This window comes from Rhinolophus sinicus, chromosome 2 (assembly GCF_057876585.1).
Source record: "Rhinolophus sinicus isolate RSI-liver-muscle chromosome 2, RSI-T2T, whole genome shotgun sequence".
Classification (NCBI taxonomy): domain Eukaryota; kingdom Metazoa; phylum Chordata; class Mammalia; order Chiroptera; family Rhinolophidae; genus Rhinolophus; species Rhinolophus sinicus.
The window spans coordinates 154,129,399-154,149,794 of NC_142502.1; the positions used below are offsets into that span (position 1 = coordinate 154,129,399).

Genomic DNA, 20,396 nt, shown 5'->3' on the forward strand with positions numbered 1-20,396 from the left:
AAGATGACACAAGATTTGGTATTGACAGACTAGAATTTTACGATTACTAAGTTCAAAAAAACAAAACATTGATAATGTTAAGAAAGTACTGGACACAATAAGAAAACAAATAGGTAGCCTAGAACTAAAAAGTATAATAATTAAAATTATTAAAAATGTAAAAACACAAAGATTAAGAATTTACCAGATGGTGTTAATAATTATTTTTAAAAAGCATATAATTAGGAAAATTGAAAATAGGCCAGTAGGAAATATCCCAAAGGATACAAAAGAATGGAAAAGCTAGTAAAGCCTATATGAAATGACATGGTGAAAAAAATTAACACATATTTAATAGAAGTCTCCAAAAGACAGGAAAGAGAAACATGGAAAGAAAAAAAAAAGAAGAAGAAATACTGGCTTGCTTGCCTTATCTAGAATGGATGGTACTAGTTTCAAATGATCTCTCTTGTAATTCTAGAATCTGTCCTTTCATAGAAGACCAAGATGTGTCAATTTTCCCCACCACATTAAGATAATATGTACGATTTCAGAATATGATAGACAGAAGTTGAATAGGTAGGGATTTAGAGGATTTCAAAGATTGGAAAGCTCTTCTCCAGGACTTAGAGTGCCACTAAGATAATTTAATAGAATATCATAGTAATTACATCACAAAGGGATTTTTTTTTTTTTCTTTTTCTTTTTTTGGTGGTCTGCGTTTGCCTTTCTATCCTGTGGAGAGACCACCAGTATAAAAATTTCTACATAAATTATTTGAGTAAACAATAAATCTTGCAAAACGGCAACTCTCAGTATCTTGAATGATGACTAATGATTTCATAATTACCTTGGAATAAATTACAATATTATTGAGCATATAAAAGCTTATGAAGATGAAGATGCTAGTATTTGCCCTTATACTAAAGTTAGGTAAAGTTAGGAGATGAAACTCACAAGTCACCAGCACCACATGTCACTCCTTTCTGAGCAAATCTATTTCTTGTTCCCTTTCTTCAAGATTTCATTTAAGGTAAAGCTTTCAATTTGGTAAGAGGTGTAAATTCTTGGATTATAGATCCTCCTTTGTATTTAAGTAAATGCTAATTTACAGACAACCAATAAAAAGCATCATTTACTTGGGGTTTAAACAAGAGACAGTAGAAAACTGCCTGTATATCCCAAGGGAGTTAGCCTTTTTTGACTCAGTCTCTGAAATTATTAATGTGAATAGAATATAACACAATATGACTCAAAAGATATTGAAATTGTTTACAAATGACTTGAAATGTAATTTCATCTTTCTGATTGTTGTCTGTTAAGTATATGGAAGAAAGAAATTGCCACTCAATATTTGAAATAACATGAGTTATTTCTTGCTCAGCAATGGAGAGTTGTGCTTTAAGACACAGTATCTCTGCAGGAGGAGTTCTAAGATGGTGGAGGAGATAAACACTGTGCCTGCTTCCTTCCATGAACACATTAAAATTACAACTAAATTGTAGAACAATCAACCTGGAGAACCATCTGAAGTCTGGCTGAACAGAAGTTTTATAACTAAGGATATAAAGAATAAACCATGTCAAGACCAGTAGGAGGGGTGGAGATGCGACATAGGCTGGCCCCCAACCTCTGTATGGCAGTTGAGAACCAGGAGGGATATCTCAGCCCCAGAGGTTCCCCTTGGAAGAGCAAGAAACCCCAGCTCCACACTGGCTTTCCCAGTCCAGAGTACTGGTGTCGGGAAGAGGAACCCCCACAACAAGTGGCTGTAAAAAACAGAGGAGATTCTTACCATCTGGGTGGGACAGAAGGCTGCGGGAAACCCAGACATCCTCTTAAGCAGCCTGTGCACAGATTCTCTCACTTGCAGGCATTCACCTTGGGCTCTGGCAGAGGGAGAATTACTGGGGGGGCGTTGGAGCAAGGGCTGGAGGACAATCAGCATTTTCCTTGTGTGTGGGCCCTCCTCCCATGCAGCTGGCAGGTGGGAGCCATCTTTCCTGTGTTAAGCCCACCCCCCGAGATCAAATCTGAATCTTATTGGCCTGGGTGATCTACACTGCTCCACCCTGCTGACTCCCTGAGACCCCTCCCCATCAAACTTCCCCAACACAAGGGGCACTTTTTCTGAGAGCAGCCAGCTCTGCCAACATTGCACTCTTTAAAAAATATCGGAGTCTGCCAGACCCAGGCACGTGGTGACTGCCCTCAGTGTGCTCTGAGACTTTTGCTGAGTTGCTCCAGGCTCACCACCTGCATCAAACCAGAGTCTATGTTAACCTGTTGACCACAGCTATTCCCACTCTAGTGATTCCCTGCCTCACCCAACTCATGTACTGCATGAGGCTTTATCAGGGACTGAATCTTAGGAAGCCAGCAGGTGGCAGTAGGCCTCAGGGTGTCCTGGCTTTTTGCGGAGTTACCCCAGGCCCAGTACTGGTGGTAGCCATCTTCAGTTCACAGCATGGCCTTGCCCATGCACTCCAGGGTTAGCACAGGCAACAAACAACTGCTGATCGTTTTGTAGCTCCTACCAGGTAGACCCTGGCCAGTTACAGGCAGTGGGTAACCTGGGACTGCACTACAGTCACTCGCAATAGGTCCCAAAACCAACATACTTGGAGGCTTCAGACCACATAAGAATACTACCCAATTAGCCCCACAAGCAGCACATCCACAGGGGGGTCTCAACGGACACTAGAGCACACTGGGGCAAATATCAGTTAGTGAGGGCAGCCACCTGCATAGCAGCCCATAAGCTGTGGATGTGGTCAAACCCCCACAGCTAATCAGTCTGAGGGTCAATACCACCTACTAATATACCAATAACTACCAAGGCTCAACTATAACAAAAGGACACACACAACCCACACAAGGGACACTCTTGCAGCACCTGGAGCAGGTGACCAAGGACTGTGCCAGGGCCCCACGGGGCACCTACATAAGGCCACCTAGCCACAACTGGGAGACACAGTCAATCTACCTAATATATAGACACAAACAGAAAGGTAGCAAAATGAGGAAACAAAGAAATAACATTCCAAATGAAAGAACAGGAGAAAACTCTAGAAAAAGAACTAAATGAAATGGAGACAAACAACCTAACAAGGACAGAGTTCAAAACAATGGTTATAAGAATGCCCAAGAAACTTAGTGAGAACTTCAACAAATAGATAGCAAGCATAAAAAAGGACATTGAAATCATAAAAAAGAACCAGTCAGAAGGGAAGAATACAATAACTGAAATGAAAAATACACTAGAAAGAATCACCAGCAAACTAGATGAAGCAGAGGATCAGCAATTTGGAAGACAAGATAGCAGGAAACATCCAATTGGAACAGCAAAAAAAAAAAAAAAAAAAAAAAAAGAATTGAAAAAAATGAGGCTAGTCTAAGAGACTTCTGGGACAACATCAAGTGTAACAACATTCAAATTATAGGGGTATCAGAAGGAGAAGAGAGAAAGCAAGGGATTGAGAATCTATTTGAAGCAATAATGACAGAAAACTTTCCCAACCTGGGAAGGAAATGGACATACAAGTCCAGGAAGCGCAGAGTCCCCAATAAGATGAACTCAAACAACCCACACCAAAACACATTATAATTAGAATGGAAGAGTTCAAAGACAAAGAGAGAATCTTAAAAGCAGCAAGAGAAGGGCAACTAGTAACTTATAAGGCAACTCCCAGAAGATTGTAAGCTGATTTCTCCACAGAAACTTTGCAGGCCAGAAGAGACTGGCAGAAAATAATCCACATGATAAAAAGCAAGAACCTACAACCAGGATTACTCTACCCAGCAAAACTATCAATTAGAATCAAAGGACAGATAAAGAGCTTCCCAGACAAGAAAAGTCTAAAGTTCATCACCACCAAACCAGTATCGCAAGGAATGTTAGAGGGACTTCTTTCATATGGACAAAAAAAAAATAAAATAAAATTATGAATAATAAAATGGCAATAGCTACATATCTATCAATAATTACTTTCAATGTACATGGATTAAATGCTCCACTGAAAAGACATAGAAGGGCTGAACGGATAAGAAAATAAAATCCTTACATATGCCGCCTGCAAGTGAATCACTTCAGATTGAAAGACACACACAAACGGAAAGTAAAGCAATATAAAAAGATATTTCATGAAAATGGGGGAAAAAAAGCTGGTGTAGCCATACTTATACCAGACAAAATAAACATTTTAAGACAAAGGCTGTAACAAGAGACAGAGAAGGACCCAGTAATCCCACATTAGGGTATTTATCTGAAGAAACCCAAATGCCACTTCGAGGGGACATGGGCATCCGTATGTTCATTGCAGCATTGTTTAAAATGGTCAAGATGGGAGGCATCCTGGGTGTCCGTCGATGGAAGAACGGATAAAGAGGAACTGGTACATATATACAATGGAATATTGCTCAGCCATGGAAGGGAATGCATTCTTGCCACCTGCGGTGGCATGGCTGGACCTAGAAGGTACTGTGCCAAGTGAAGTGTATGATAAAGAAAGACAGAGGCAATGTGATTTCACTTTTATGTGGAATCTAAAGGACAAAATAAATAAACAAAGAAGAAACAAACTCATAGATACAGAGAACATATTAATGGTTGCCAGATGGGAGGGGGGTTGGAGGTGAGTGAAAAAGGTGAAGGAATTAAGAAGTTCAAACTGGTAGTTACAAAATGGTCATGGGGATATAAAGTAAAGCACAGGGGATATAATGAATAATATGGTAACAGCTATGTATAGTGCCAGTATTAGATTAGTCAGGGGGATCATTTCTTAAATTATATAAATGCATAGCCACTATGTGTACACCTGATATTAATACAAAATAATATTGAATGTCAATTATAATTGAAAAATTTAAAAAGGTGTGGGGGAGATGGTGAATGGGAATAAGGGGTCCAAATTTCCAGGTATAAAACAAGTAAGTCATGGGGATGCAATGTAAAGCATGGAGAATATAGTCAATAATATTGTGATAGCAAGGTATGGTGTCAGATGGTTGCTGGACTATCATGGTGATCACTTCTTTGGGTATATAAAAGTGAATAATTAGGGTGTACACCTGAAACTAATATAATATTGTATGTTAGCTATATTTTAATAAAAAAAATCTTTAAAAAATAAAATAAATTTTAAAAAAAGACAGAGTAGCTCTGAACAAAGAACACTGTTAGTCTTACATATGGCTTTTGAGAAACATGAATCAGAAATTATTGGGCCATTAGAAGCAGTAGCATTCAGAAATTGGGTGACCTTTGACCTCAGTTACAGGACTGTGGCTGCCATCAATTGGTTGACCTTCGGAGTGTGGGATAATCTCTGACTGTGGGATGTGGAAGTTCTCATTGGTTGATTGGGAGGGTTTTAAAATCAGTTTTGGAAGTTTCTTTTTTTTTGAGGCCAAATAGTAATTGATATTTCTGTAGGAGAATGGGAACTTTTATTTTCAAGTATAACAACAGAAAAAGAGAATATACCTTTGAAATAATTAGAAATTCAGCCTTCTCTATCTCAATTGTTTGATATACTAAATGACAAAAATAATAGAGAAAAAGAAGATGCAGGTTAGTTGTACATATAGGAAGATAGTAAACAAATCTGTGTGGGCACACAGTAAATAGTCAAGTTTCAATGATCTCTATCTAGTTCATCCATGCTGAGTTAACTGCAATAACTTTAAATTAGTTTAAAAATAGCAAATTTAAGTATGTGCCTTTTTTACAGAAAAATAAGCGAAGCATATTTATTTTAGTCATATTTGCAGTAATGAGCTGCCCATCATATTTTTCATCGTCCACTTGAATATGCCATATCCTCCTAGTACTGCCTCTCAAGTCCAATTGTATACAAGACGCCATAAGCCACAATTAGAAATTTAGTTCATTGAGTGGTGAATGGATGACTTATTCAAAGTTCATGCAACATTTTACCAAGAGGCTGAACTTTTATTTTCCTTTAGGGATCTCCTATTTCAGTCTAATTAATATTAATGTAGAAAACTGGGTACTTCCCATCTAAATATCTTTACAACTTAATTAAAGGATGTTGTTGTATAAGAGACGGGGAGAGGGAAAAGAACTAAATTTTATTGTACCCCTGCTATTTTTCCAGGAGCTGTTCTATATAATCAGCTTCTTTGCTCATGTTGTCTATTTAATTTTTACAGTAGCTGCCCTATTTCCTTTATGAAATACATCACATATAAATGAATATATAATCCTTATTGTTATACATTTTATGTCTGAAAAATTATATATAATCCTTATTGTTATACGTTTTACATATGAACAATCTATGTCTCACAGAGATTCAATAAATTTCTCTAGTCAAAAAATAAATTGGGGGAGCTAAGACTGAAATTCAGCCCTGCCTAACATCTAAGCCTATAGGAGCTTTATGATGAAATTAAATAAAACTCATTGCCTCTATCCCATTTATTACAAGTCAGTCTTAGTTTTGGTAAATTATTCTATGAAGATTAACTATGGGGCTTTCATTTTTCTGTTTTCTATCCTATATATGATTTTGTTGGGGAGACAACTAAATTTGCCAAATGGGTTATGTTGACTGTGACTCAGTTACACTATTCAGCAAACATTAATTACGGAGTTTCCCCCTTGCCCTGCAAATTGAGCCATATACCATGCACACAAAAATGCTTGCCCTCGAGGAACTCAAACAGGGCAGCTCTAATAGTTTATTTACTTTTTTAAAGTGTTGCCATTCAACTTATTGGAAGGTACATGATAGAACGATGCTTCCCCCTTTTCAGCAAATGATGCCACATTTCTTGTTGTTTTCTAATTTTCTAGCTTTCTGTAGTGCTCCATGACTTTCCAGGGACAATTGTAACTGTTCTGGGCAGTTCATTAGTCAATTCCCTTAACACCCAGGTATCTATTTTGTTTGGACCTGCCGGTTTCACATTTTTAAAAATGTATTCCCTGATGAGTTTTAGTCAGTAGTTATTTTTTCATTTCTTTCCAATTCTGTAAACTTCATTTACTTTGCCAGCATTGCTTTCTTAGGTTGTTATACTGTCTCTAGTTTTTATTTTCTTCTTGCTTATTGTGACTCATGGGCTTTAAAATATTAGCTAATTTTCTCGTATCTTCAGAAAAACTGCTCATTTCTATTCTGTTTTTCCTGTTTTGCTCTTGGTATCTATGTTTCTTGGTATTACTTTAAATTATACTATTACTAGTGTTCCTTTGCTCTTTTCCCATATTCTGTACCATTTATTCCCTTTATCTTTAAACTGTCTTACTACTTAAGCACATTGGCATTTACTCTTGAGTCCATTAGCAAATGGACACTCCAGCCCACAACTTTTATACTTAAGTTATCTTTTACATTGCTTGATGGAATAACATTCATAGTAAAAAAAAAAAAAAGGCCAATATGTTTTGGGTGTGTGTGTGTGCGTGTACACACACGTGCGTTTGTGTGTGTGTGTGTGTGTCTATACACACATGCAATTAACATGCAGGGATATAAATCATGAAACAACTTTATGTTGCTTAGCATAAATCCAAGGTTCAGATGCATAAGTTTATAATTCATTAATAATGGCCCCTACATATTTCTATGTTTCAGGCTTTTTACTAGGATTCTTTCACATACACTCTGTTTAGCAAAAAGAGAAGAGCTACCAGTAGGGAAAGAACTAATTGAACTAGAGATGTGCGTGCTTCTGTGGAGCTATGTTTCTGACTTCACATATTGCCAATTATTCTTCCATTTTAAAAATTATTTTGGGGAACCATCCAAAGTTAATTAATAGGTTGTGATTCACATAAGTGTTGCCATTTCTTTCAGGTTCTAAGAAGTTAATAGCTACCTTTTAATGTCAAATATCTTCCCACAATCCCTACTTAGCTCCTAATCCATACCTTCTTTTTCCTCCAATGGAAGATGCTTTCAAATTTGTGTATATAGAATGGTATAGAAAGGTATATATAAAAATATAGAATGGTATTCTCCCCAGGTTTCTTTTTATGTGTTTTGTCAATCTTCTTTGCTACGACACTGTACATGGCAGAATGAGAGCTCACAAAGGCATAAGCTACACACATATTAAGTACACACTCCAATAGGATATCATGGTAAAGCACTAGTTGGCAGAGAACATTGCAATATGGGCAACTGATTCCCATTGGCTAAGAGTTTACAATATAGTCTATTGGGCTAGCTGTTACTAAGAATGTAAGACTGCAATCAAAGCACAGGGAATTTTGGTATTGCCCTTTAGTGGCATGTATGTGTATATAATTTATGTACATTTAATATGTACATTTAATCATACATATTCAGTCTCTCTCATATATGCATACATATATACACATATATGTATAAACATAAGCATACATGACGTTTGATAAATATACTTAAATATTATTTTGGAACTACTTTAGAGATAAATAGGATCTTATGTAAAATATAGAGGGTTTTAAAATATAATATGTATATCTTTGTTCACAAAATTTTAACATTTAGTTGGTGCCTATCTATACCATTTGAATCACATATATTAACTATTTTAATAATTATGGTTACATCAAGATTGTAATCATATGATCAAGACATGTCAGAACAAAACGGAAGAAGACAGAGAATATTAACATTGTCCTCGTGTGAGTTATTGCCAGGAATAATAAAAACAAATAGATATGCAGTTTGAGAAAAATAAGAGAAAGTGTCGGTTCTTAAAGCCCCCAAATCACAAATGTTAGTTCCCAAAATAAGGTAGAGATAGAATAGGAAAAAAAATTATCAAAAGGATAATACAAAAAATATTCCAGAGTTAAAAGAAAATTGATAGTCTCGCCATATGCCCAGACAGTAAAGGCCATACCTAGACATAGCATTTTGAAAACCAAAACTTCTAGAGTATAAAATTAAAAAGTAAAATATATCAACAATTAAAGCAAATAAAATGTATAAACCAAAAATACAATATACAGAAGGAAAAGCATTAGTCCAGCATGAAATAGACTAATCAAATACATCGTCAAATACATCCATATACCATGCACTCAAAAATGCTTGCCCTTGAGGAACTCAAACAGGGCAGCTATAATCTGTGGTCACACAGCAGCCTAGCCGTTTGTCCCCTCCAATCTTTCCTTAGGGAAAGAAGACTTTACGGGACTGTCCCTCTTTGGGGCTGAGTTCATTTATCCTAAGTCTCTCTATTTGGTCCTTGTAAGCTGGGTCTGCAGTCAAAGAGGAGTAATGATTCCTCATGGGAGGAACGACTTAAGCCAGACGGGACCCCATTGGGACCCTCATGAGTTAACATAATAAAAGTCAGGAGGTAGCCATACCCCTCCTCCTCACCATTATGGGAAGCTGCTAATGCATGCCCCAGTTGTTGTCCTGCACTCTGCTATGCAAAGGACTTCTTAGAGTGATAAGATATCGCTCTTCCTGCTTAGCTCATGGGATGGTTTTACCTTGTGAGACTTGCTCCCACAGGGTTTGAACACACCCACCTTAGTCGCCTGGGGACAATGAGCATCGGTTGCTTTGGGACAGATATCTGGGAATTGGAAGAATTTTTATGGTGTGTGAGAATTTCATGGACCCTGCCTTTAATCTTGTGATGCTTATTGTAAGAAATCAATAAATACCCACGACGACCCGATTCGGGGCTCCAGTCCCTTGAGGCTGCGAGTCCCTCGGTCCTCTGTGATTTAACTGTATTTGAGTCTCTGTCTCTTTATGATAGTTTAACCCTTGCCGCCTCCCTCGCCTTCCCAAGGCTTGTGTTGTGCAGGTCGCAACACTAATCGTTTATTTTCTTTTTTAAAGTGCTAAAGGTAAATAGATTAATCCCCTCAAAATGCTATGGGAAACCCATATTCAACGCTGAAATCTATATCCAAATAAAATTCTCACTCAAATATAAGGGTATAATAAGTATACTTAAGATATACAACAATTGTAAATATTGCACACAAATTAAAAACAAAATTTTGTTTAGGTTTTTCCAGCACATTATTCACTTGATATCAATCATATTCCTCAATCTAAACTACACTATAATAATGTATATATTTATTTTTTGTGTTTGCTGATTTTTGGTAAGCTTTAACCCCATTCCAATCCCATTTTCTGTGTATATTGTTATTTAAATACAACCACTCTTATGTTTTAAATATGTCCCTTTCTCATAAGTGAGGCCCTCATCCACTAGGATTTGTGTCCCTATAAGAAGAGGAAGAGCCACCAGGAATGTGTGAGCAGAGGAAAGGCTATGTGAAGACACAAAGAAAAGGTAGCCATGCACAAGCTGGGAAGTAAGGCCTCACCAGAAACCAAAACTCCCGGCACTTTGATCTTGGATTTCCAGCCTCCAGAACTGTGAGAAAATAAATTTCTGCTGTTTAAACTACCTTGTCTGTGGTATTCTGTCATGGCAGCCTGAGTAGACTAACACAATCAATATTCATACTGCATATATCTGACAAAAGGCTTAAATCCAGAACACGAAAAGACTACCTACAAGTCAAAAGGTAACATATCAATAATCTCATTTAAAATGGGAAAAATATTTAGATCCTTAATAAAATAAAATATCCAAATAACTAATAGGCAAATGAAAAGACACACAGCATATTTAGCTATCAGAAAAGTTCAAATTAAAAACTGCTAGAGCAATTCATATCCACGGAAATGGCTAAAATTAAAAAGTCCACCAATGCCAAATATTCCCCAGTATGTGGAGCAAGTGAAACTCACATACACTGCTAGTATAATTATAAAGTGACACAATGCTTTGCATAACAGTTTGGTAATGTCTATTAAAGTAAGCTGGACATGTAAGTAATTCATGATCTACCAGTTTTACTCCTTAGTATTTGCCTATGTCACCAAAGGACACATACAAGAGTATTTATAACAACTTTATCCATAATAGGCAAACACTGGAAAGAATCTCAATGTTCAAGAAGGAAATGGATACATTCCTCAATTTTTAAATAATAGATAATACTTACAGTTAAAAACAACAAACTATAGTTACATGTAACAGCATAGGTTCGTCTCACAGCCATACTAATGAACATGTATAAAGGGAGATATATATATATATATATATATATATATATATATATATACACACACACACACACACATATACATACATACATATATATATATACACATACATACATATATATATATATATATATTTTTTTTTGTTTTGTTTTGTTTGTTTTTCATATACATCTAGACTGTTTCTTTTGTATTGTTTCCTGGATATGATCTTTTTGCATTTTCTCTGGGATATTTGGCCTGAAGTGCCATATACTCCAAAAAACACAGAGAAAAAAGTAAAATCTATACAAAAGTAAATGTAGTCTAATACATTCTGGCTATTCAGTAAATTATATGCTCACATTCACAATAATTTCAACCATTTGCTAATTTTCAACATTAAAATTAGTTTATGAACAAAATATAGAAGGCTTAAAATGACTATAGAACAGAATAAACATATTATGCATTTTTACATACGTATCTAACACTTGTTATATATTTTTATAATATGAAGGTAAAAGAAAGACGTCAGTGTCGGGGCAGTTGAAAGACTAGAAGTAAAGAGAGAAGTGTCTTCAACCTAATAAAGGAGAATTCAAGGTAAATTATCTATATTTGATGGCACTACAAATAAGGTTTATATGCTATTTAAAAGTTATTGAAGTACATGATATAATCATTAGTTGTGATGAACAACCATGTTGAGGAGAAGGAAGTTGGCAACCACATCAATAAATAAGAATGCGAGAAAGTATGACAAATCCCCACTTGTCCTAGTAGGAGTGGGTTGCATAGTATCTAACATTTGTTAATTAATGATCTCAGTAAAATATAATTTAGAGACGTGGAGGTCCCGATTCTAATTTGGGGGTGTAGGGGGGGTCTCCCCAACATCATGATGCAATACTTGGATATCAGGAGGGTGTCAGAGAATTCAGCTCAATTCTGACACTATATACTCAGAGACAGCAACAGATTCCACAGGTTAAGGTTTCATTGCTACAAGGCTGTCCCCGCCCCTACACACACACACACACACACACACACACTTCAGATGCTAATTGCAAGCCTAGGTTGTCATTTATATTTCTAACCAATTGACTATAGATTAGAGGTTCCAACAATCCCCTCCAACTCTGGATACCATCACAAACCCAGGTTATTACCTGCACTTCTGATCTACTGGCTGTAGACCAGAGGTCCCTACATACAACCCTCTCTTTGGGTTTGATTAATTTGTTAGAACTCAGAGAAACATTTAACTTACTACTAGATTACTGGTTTGTTCTAAAGGAATAGAATCAGAACAGACAGATGGAAGAGATGCACAGTAGGGGAAGGTATAGGGAAAGGGCACAAAGCTTCCATGCCTTCTCTAGGCACCCCACTCTCCCAGCACCTCCATATATTCTGCAACCTGGAAACTCTCTAAACCCTCTCCTTTGGGGTTTTTATGGAGGCTTCATTACACAGGCATGATTGATTAACTCACTGGCCATTGGTGATTGATTCAACCTCCAGCTCCTTTCTCCTTCAAGAGGTTGTGGGGTGGGACTGAAAGTTCCAACCTTCTAATGACATGGTTTCACAGCAACCAAGCCTCATCCTTAGGTACTTTCCACAAGTCACTTAATTACCATAACAAAAGACACCTTTATTGCTCTCGCACTTAGGAAATTACAAAAGTTTTAGGAGCTCTGTGCCAGAAATAAACAAAGACCAAATGTATAGTTCTTATTATAAATTACAATATCACAGGAGGTAATTATCAGAAGAATTTAACACAAGGATAAAGAAGTTAAAATTTGAGCCCTTTTTGGAACAGAATAGTAGACTAAAAAATGTTTGTTTTCATTGTGTGCCCATCTGTATTATTAAAATTTGTAATGACGTACAAGTTTTCTTTACATTCATTGAAAGATATTTATACTTGCTTGCCAACCATTCATGCACATAAATAGCATAAATAGTAAAATTTATTTGGTAGACAGTTTAATAATGTAGGGGAACAGAATAGGTGACCCCAAAATATACCACTTCAGCATGTAGATTGTTTTGAACTAAAGGCAATTGAGACCCTCAGGGTCAGGAGAAACTTCTGCCCCTCTCTCAACTACCTAGAAGAAGTTAAATTTGGGGTCTTTCCCAGGATGAAAGTTATTACCAGAGATAAATTTTATCTGACTAAATGTCTAAATACCAGTCATCTGCACTTTTTATCATCCTGTGAATTGCCCTCCCCTTATTTGGAGCTTCAGGCCTTTATCCATTTACTAGCTCAGGATGGCATAGAGACTTCATTTTACCTTTCTGTCTCTGAACCTCTTAGGTATGTGGGATCTCTGACTCTGTCATAATGTGGTGTTCTCATAAGTACAGAATTAAATTTGGTTTTCATCTGTTAATGTGTGTCACATTGTTTTGACTATTAGATCAGCCAAAAGATGCTTTGTAGGGTAGAGGAAAACTCTTCCAAACCAACAATGATAAGCATTTGAATTAAAACACAGATACTCTTTCACTCAGCAATTCCACTAACAGAAATTCATCATATGGATATTTTTTCATGAAAGTACAAAGATATAAATATGAATATTCACTGCAGTATTGCAGTAAAGGACACAAATATCCTTCAACAGAAACTCATTAAGTGATTTTTATACATGTATGAATTGGATTATTCCATTTTATTTTAATCTCTCTGTACCGTTTTGGAGTATTTCAAGATTTATTGGTATTACATTAAGTGAGAAAAGATGCAGAACAATATTTTATAATGGTCTTATGTATATAAAATATGTTTATTATGAATATACATATGCATATACACAGCACTTACATGAAAAGTAATTTTGGGGGCAGAAAACTAAGAAGAAATTTTTAACTGTAGTTCAGAGAATAACCCTGAGGCAAGTGTGGTAAGATAGAGGGATTTTTTTTTTGGAAGGGGAGAAGTAGATTCCTCTGTAGTGTTCAAACTATTACCCTGTAATGAATTATGTTTGATATTAAACAACAGTTAAAAATTATTGAAGAATAACCTATTTGTCTTTGTATCTTTGGGCTGGGTAACTCGATTCTTTGTACTCAGTGGGTTCTCCGTAACAGAAGAATATATGAATTCTACATGAAACACACTAGCAGAGAGAGTCACATGACCCAAATGGAGTCTCCTACATGTAGGGTGAATTCAGCAATATTAACTGTCTAAAATACCCTCTCACCCAGGTAGCAGGTAGCCAACATTAAGTACCCTAGGAAATAATTGAAAGGAAGGCCAAGGTCCTTGGCAGAGCATGTGTCTGTGAATTTCATTGTAATTAGGTTTCATGAGGCTATTACCTCCCCATGTCCACAGTGTCATATTATTGGTCAAAGGATGCCAAGGCTGATGTAGTTCTGCTCAATTTGAATCAACATTACTCTTTTCTAAATAGAAATTTCATTAAGGTCAGAAACATAATGGGGAAGGACTGAAAGGTAGGAAAGAGTGTTTGCTTCCCTTTCAACTTTTTTCCAGCCAAATACCCATCTATGGCCATTTCTCTCTACATTTCTCATAAAACGAGGTCAGTTCATCACTGTTACCTGTTAAAACCCTGGGTTACAATATAACTCTGAGCCCAATACCTTTACCTATTTCAGAGACAAAAATGAGATACTTGTCTGAACTATAAATGGCAGGAATGCAGTGGTTAAGAGCATAAGCTTTGTTCACAGTTTGGTGAGCTGATTTTGAATGTTAGCTCCAGCTGAAAAATTCAGGCAAGGTATTTAACCTCTCAGAGCCTTTATTTATTCATTTGTGGAATGTTGCAAGTAATGCCTAAGTCAATAGAATTGTGGCAACAAATACAGTTTTTATAAAGGTATCTACATAGAGCTTTAAAATAGTAGTTATATATATATATGTGAACTGCAATCAGACACAAAAGGGGAGTACCTTTCCTCAGTAAGAAAATACCTAATTGTTGTTTCTCCTAGGCAAGTGATATGTTCAGCAATATATATATATATATATATATGGTCTGCAGGATAATCTTTCTTAGGAGAATCACCATATATTTTGGACAGAGTTTAACTGTCTTATAATAATCTCAGAATTAGGGAAATAAAAAGCTTGGAAAAATACTGAAGATCTTAAAAGCACTCATTAGCTTTGATGCACCATGTCCTCTTATATGTGCAAGGCAAATACATGCATTACCCTGAAACCCCATAAGTGCAGAAAATGTGCAGAAAATTGTCAAGCAACACAGAAAAAAAAAATAATAGTGACTGAAACTTCTTGGGAAGGTTGTCACCAAATCATTAACTTTGTGATCTCACACCTTGGTTCCAAATAGGAGATAAAGATTTTATGTTTGATTGATGTATCGTGCGATTGAGACATTCAATTCAGCAAACATTTGCTGAGCACTTACTTTATGTCGATTCGATTCCTCAATTGTAAAGAAAACACCGGTGATCCTTGCCATCATGCAGCTCTCAGTCTACAGGGAGAAGAGACAATAAACATAAACAAATCTAGAAAAACTAACTAATACATGACATGAGCTCAAGAATCAGAGTTCAATGACAGAATGACTGCTGTGGGGGGCATATTGTTATTTATAAGAGAATGTTTTATATAAAGTTACACTGCACTGGGTTTAATTTATTCTCCCTCTATGCAATATGAATGAGAAATGCCTTAAACTTTCAAAATTTACCTAAGCTATGTAGTTTTCTAATCATTCATCTTCATAAAAAGAAATGAGTACTTTTCAACCCAACTTTTGAAATACTTATTTTTTTATAACCACTAAATTAAAATTCAGTGTACCAAGAATCCCCAGCCTTCTTTCACCGTACATGACTGAAGTTCCATCTGTCACTTTAGAGTATGATTCATTTTATTTTAAACCCTCACATAATGACTAGATGCCAAAAATTTCTTTTAGCTGACTAATAACACTTAAAATAAAATGTTAGAAGTAATTATTTGAAATTAATTTATTTGTTTTTTCAAAAAAAAAAAAAAAAATTCTGTTTCATTCTTTACTGGAAATAAAACAAGAAAATCAACAACAATAATAAAACCTAGGTCTAAGGAATTGATACTGACAAATCTAATGGATGATCAGAATTCCTTACCACTGTATAAGATCGCAACTTGCTGCTGTTTTATAGAATCTCTCAGCTGGTCCATTACCTGGTAGTAAATCAATCTCTGAATTACTGATTTTCTTTGTTAAGATCTTTATTATCACTACCCTATTTTTTTTTTCAAAATGTATGTAGAAAGAACAAAAATGTGAAGGCCAAATGAAAAGGAAATGAGGCTATTGGATTATAACTTTGATCCCCTTCTACAATTAGTTCTATTTGTTCTGGAAAGCTCTATGAATCATTTGATTATGTACTAAATAATTATTGTCCCCACCTCCTCCTCCTTTCTCTGGTCATCTTTGCTAATTAGAAAAATGTAATTTCTTCTGTTTCTTGTCTTGAGCTGTTATTCCTGTCATTCCTTTCTATACCAAAAAAGCTGAAGCAATATTAGGCAGAATGGGTTTCTTTCTCTTAATTATCCATCACCCCTCAATCAGTAAAGGCCATGGACATGGTTGTTTTCCTGTCTGTTGCTTTGTGGTTGTCTGTGATTCATGGGTTGGCCCTTTTGATTGTACATGTTCCTAATAGTTTCTATCCAAGTTGTTCATTTACATTCAATTCAGAGTTGAAGTTTTGTAAGGAGTAAAGAGTTTTGTTACAAGAAGAACCTTGAAGGCTTCTGAAAGACTTCTGCTAAAGTAGTCAAATCCATTTTAGCATTCAATTGCTCTAACTTCTAAGGTTAAAGCCCCATTTCTCACAGGCACGACTTTGAATGCTACCACAGAACACACTGGGCCTGAGAAGTAGCAAGTGACTGATGATGCTATTGATTTTAGCGTTGGTTGGGTTTCTATCTGGAGCTTTACAATTCTCATCAAGTGTATAAAAATAAACCAAAATAAACTTCCTAGAGCAGCAATAAAAATTAAACAGTATTTTTAACAAACCACACCAGCTACTGATACTTTCCATCTCTACTATGTTAATAATATACAAATGGGTTAAATTTCCTGTAACCTCAAATTAGTGACATACACACGATAAATAGGTATTTTCAATTTCTATTCCATGCAGCCCCAGAAGCATTCTTTTGTATTTGTTATGATATTTGTTATGTTTTACCATCCAACTGTACCCAAGGGACAGGTGGCTAAGATGGTACAGAAAGCATCTATGTTTATTATTTTATGATCATAGTGAATGTCTGAAGTTCTTTCAGCATAAAATACTTACAAAGGTAAATAGTTTTAAAAAATAAGTTATGGATCTGTTTTCAGTTTTACATACCATTAATTTATTTCAGTTATCTATAGATTCTGTAAACATTATGTACATGAAATAGTATTTTTACTTAGCCCATATTTTATTATTTTAGATTGTTTATATTTTGAATGTATTCTTGATGTAAAAATCAAAGCAATATAAAAGGTATACAAGAAGTTTTGTTCTAATCTTTGTCTTATTCTATCACACCTATTCTCTGTGCAACCATTTGTAGTTTCTTGTCTATTTCCCAGTGTTTCTTTATGCAAATTCTAATAAATGTAATATATATATTTCTTCCTTTTGTAATATACTGTCCTAAAACTTTTTTTTTTTTTTTTTTACTTAAGGATTTACAAGTATTCTAGAGATCATTTAATATCAGGACAGAGTTTCCTCAGTTTTAAAAATGCTGCATAATATTTTGATGTGAGTCATACCCTAAATTTTAATTTGCTTTAAAACTCTGATGCTGCAATGAACAAAAATGCCACATGATTAACCTTATATATTGTTATTTTGCACATCTTCAGGTGTATCTATAGGATAGATTCTCCAAAGTGGGATTGCAGGATCCAAGGATGGGGCATTTGTAATCTCAAGAGACGTTCCCAAATTTTCCTGCATAGGAATTGTTTCACCCTCATATTTTAAACAGCAGTTTATGAGAGCAACTTTTCTCTATTGTCCTATCAACAGACTTTGTGGTCATCTTTTTAATTTTTGCATTTTTCTTATTTTGAATGAAGTTAAGCATCTTTTCATCTGTTGAAAGACCATTTGTATTTCTTTTGTTGTGAACTAGGCATATATTTTGTTCTTTTATCTAATGAGCTACTGGTCTTTTTCTTATTGAAGTTTTGGGGATGTCCATGCATAGGAATAATAATCTTTTTTTTTTGTGGTACAAAACATTTTCAAAGTTTTTTATTCTCTCTCTTTTTAAAAATATTTTATAGTTGATTCTGTCAGTTTATAATTTTAGAGTTTCAGGCCATAATTAGAAAATCCTTCCCTACTACCAGGTTATAAAATGATTCACTCATCTTTTTTAGGCAGATGCATGATTTTATGTTTTACACTTAAAACTCTTATTAATTTGAAATTTGTATACGTCTTGAGATATGGGTCTAAATTCTCTAACCCAGTTGACCACAAATCATTTATTCACAAGTCCATATTAATTTGACACATTTGAGATATTGCCCATTGTATATACAAAATTCTCCATATGCATTCAGATTATTTCCAGTCTTTCTCTTCTGTTCCTTTGGTTTATATATGTATTCATGCATCTATATTATACTGTTTTAATTACTGTGATTTATTTTTTTAGAGCCTTCCTGAATATTCTTAGTTAGTTTTGGTGAGTACTTTAGAATTTGCAAGGTAATTTTAGAAGCCAGCCTTCTGTTTAAATCTAATTATTAAGACATTGCTATTTATATTGTGGATTTTCTTATTCTAAAGTCAGGCTTTCAATTTCCTGGATGTTCTTCAACATTTCTAAATTTGGTGACTAAGGCATTAGTATTTTAAAGCTGTGTGCTGCGTTTTACTTTTGAAAATAACTTTGTCTCTATCCTTCTGATTATGTGATTTGGCAGCAAAAAATCTTGAATGACTGTAGTATTTGGAGTCCAAACTACATCACTTGTCATGTAAAGACCTCCAAAACTCTCCAGCCTCTTCACTCGCTGCGCACCCCTTCTCTACCCATAGGGATTTACGTGTTTGCAATTCTAAAACAGTATCTTATCTCTTACAAAAGGACATTGGCTAAAAAAAACCCTTTCCCATTACTCTTCAAGGGTCTGCAGTTCTTCTGTAAAGGTTTCTCACTGTCTGACACAGGTCCCCTCATCTGTGCTCCCTCAGCTTCCAGAGTACATCTCACTTATAGTTCTCATCACTTTATGAAAATTATTATTTTAAAGTCTTTACAATGTTTTTGAGTATATGATTTTGTCTTAAAGTATGCACATTCTCATGAAATGTAGTAAATACGAAAATAATCATCGAATGCCTGTTGAATTAATTAATATAATCCTTGCAACAGGTGAGGCATGATTTTAACTTTTCTTTAATTAGAAGCTCATATGTCAAACTCACACCAACATTTCATTATGTGGATGGTAGACTTGAGACAGTCCCTGAGATTATTGGCAGGGAACTTAGTTTCTTTCCATTATAACACAACAGATGGTTTGTGCAAATCCTCTACCAAGACTGAGTGAAGATGGCTACATGGAAGCGTGTACATCACATGCTGTGAAGAGCAAACGTAGGCTATGTCTGTGCATTTACAGAGCAGTGCTAGCTTTAAAGCCCCTTTCTCCATGTATGATTATAACTTCCTTGATAATATAGATGGATTAAAAAAAGTTAACTGTATAAAATATAAGGCCATGTAGTTAATAATGCCTAAGTATATGAGTATATAATGAAAGATTAAATCTTTTTCTGAGAAGTATAAATTCTTTTTCACAGGTCACACAAAAATACTTCTAGTAGTAAATTCAAGAAAGGCTAAGATTATTTGTGTAAGGCTAAATATAAAACCTGAGTCATAAAGCATAAAGGAAAAGTATGATAGATTTGATTACATAAAATACAACTTCTGTATATGGAAAACAGCATAATTTTAGAGAAAAATTTCTTATAAGGTATAACAAAAAGTAAATATGTTTACATCAGTAACACATATTAATATAAAAGTTATTTTTAAAAGCTATGTTGATAACATTATGGGCATAGAACATTCCAAGATAATTTATAAATGAATAATTGTACCAGTAATCTAAGAAACAGACAACAAAATTGTGTGCATTATAGTAGGTTAAATATGTACACAGAATACAAAGAAAAGGCTCCTTTTTTTCATTATAACTCATTTAATTTTCTCCTCAAACTTCCAATTTTGAGTGGTGGGAAAATGTTAACTTTATAATTATCAATATTGCCAGTTTTTCTGATGTAAATTGTCGTAAGCCTTGCCAA

The 20,396-nt window shown here is 35.0% G+C and overlaps 1 long non-coding RNA gene across 1 annotated transcript in view; it reads right to left on the reverse strand.

Annotated features, from left to right (window-relative positions):
• Nucleotides 1–15,454: 15,454 nt before the first annotated feature.
• LOC141571827 (uncharacterized) overlaps nucleotides 15,455–20,396 on the reverse strand; it is a 152,751-nt gene continuing 147,809 nt past the window's right edge. The window contains exon 3 of the long non-coding RNA XR_012496884.2: nucleotides 15,455–15,526. This is a non-coding gene — a long non-coding RNA (uncharacterized LOC141571827). The remainder of the gene's footprint in view (nucleotides 15,527–20,396) is intronic.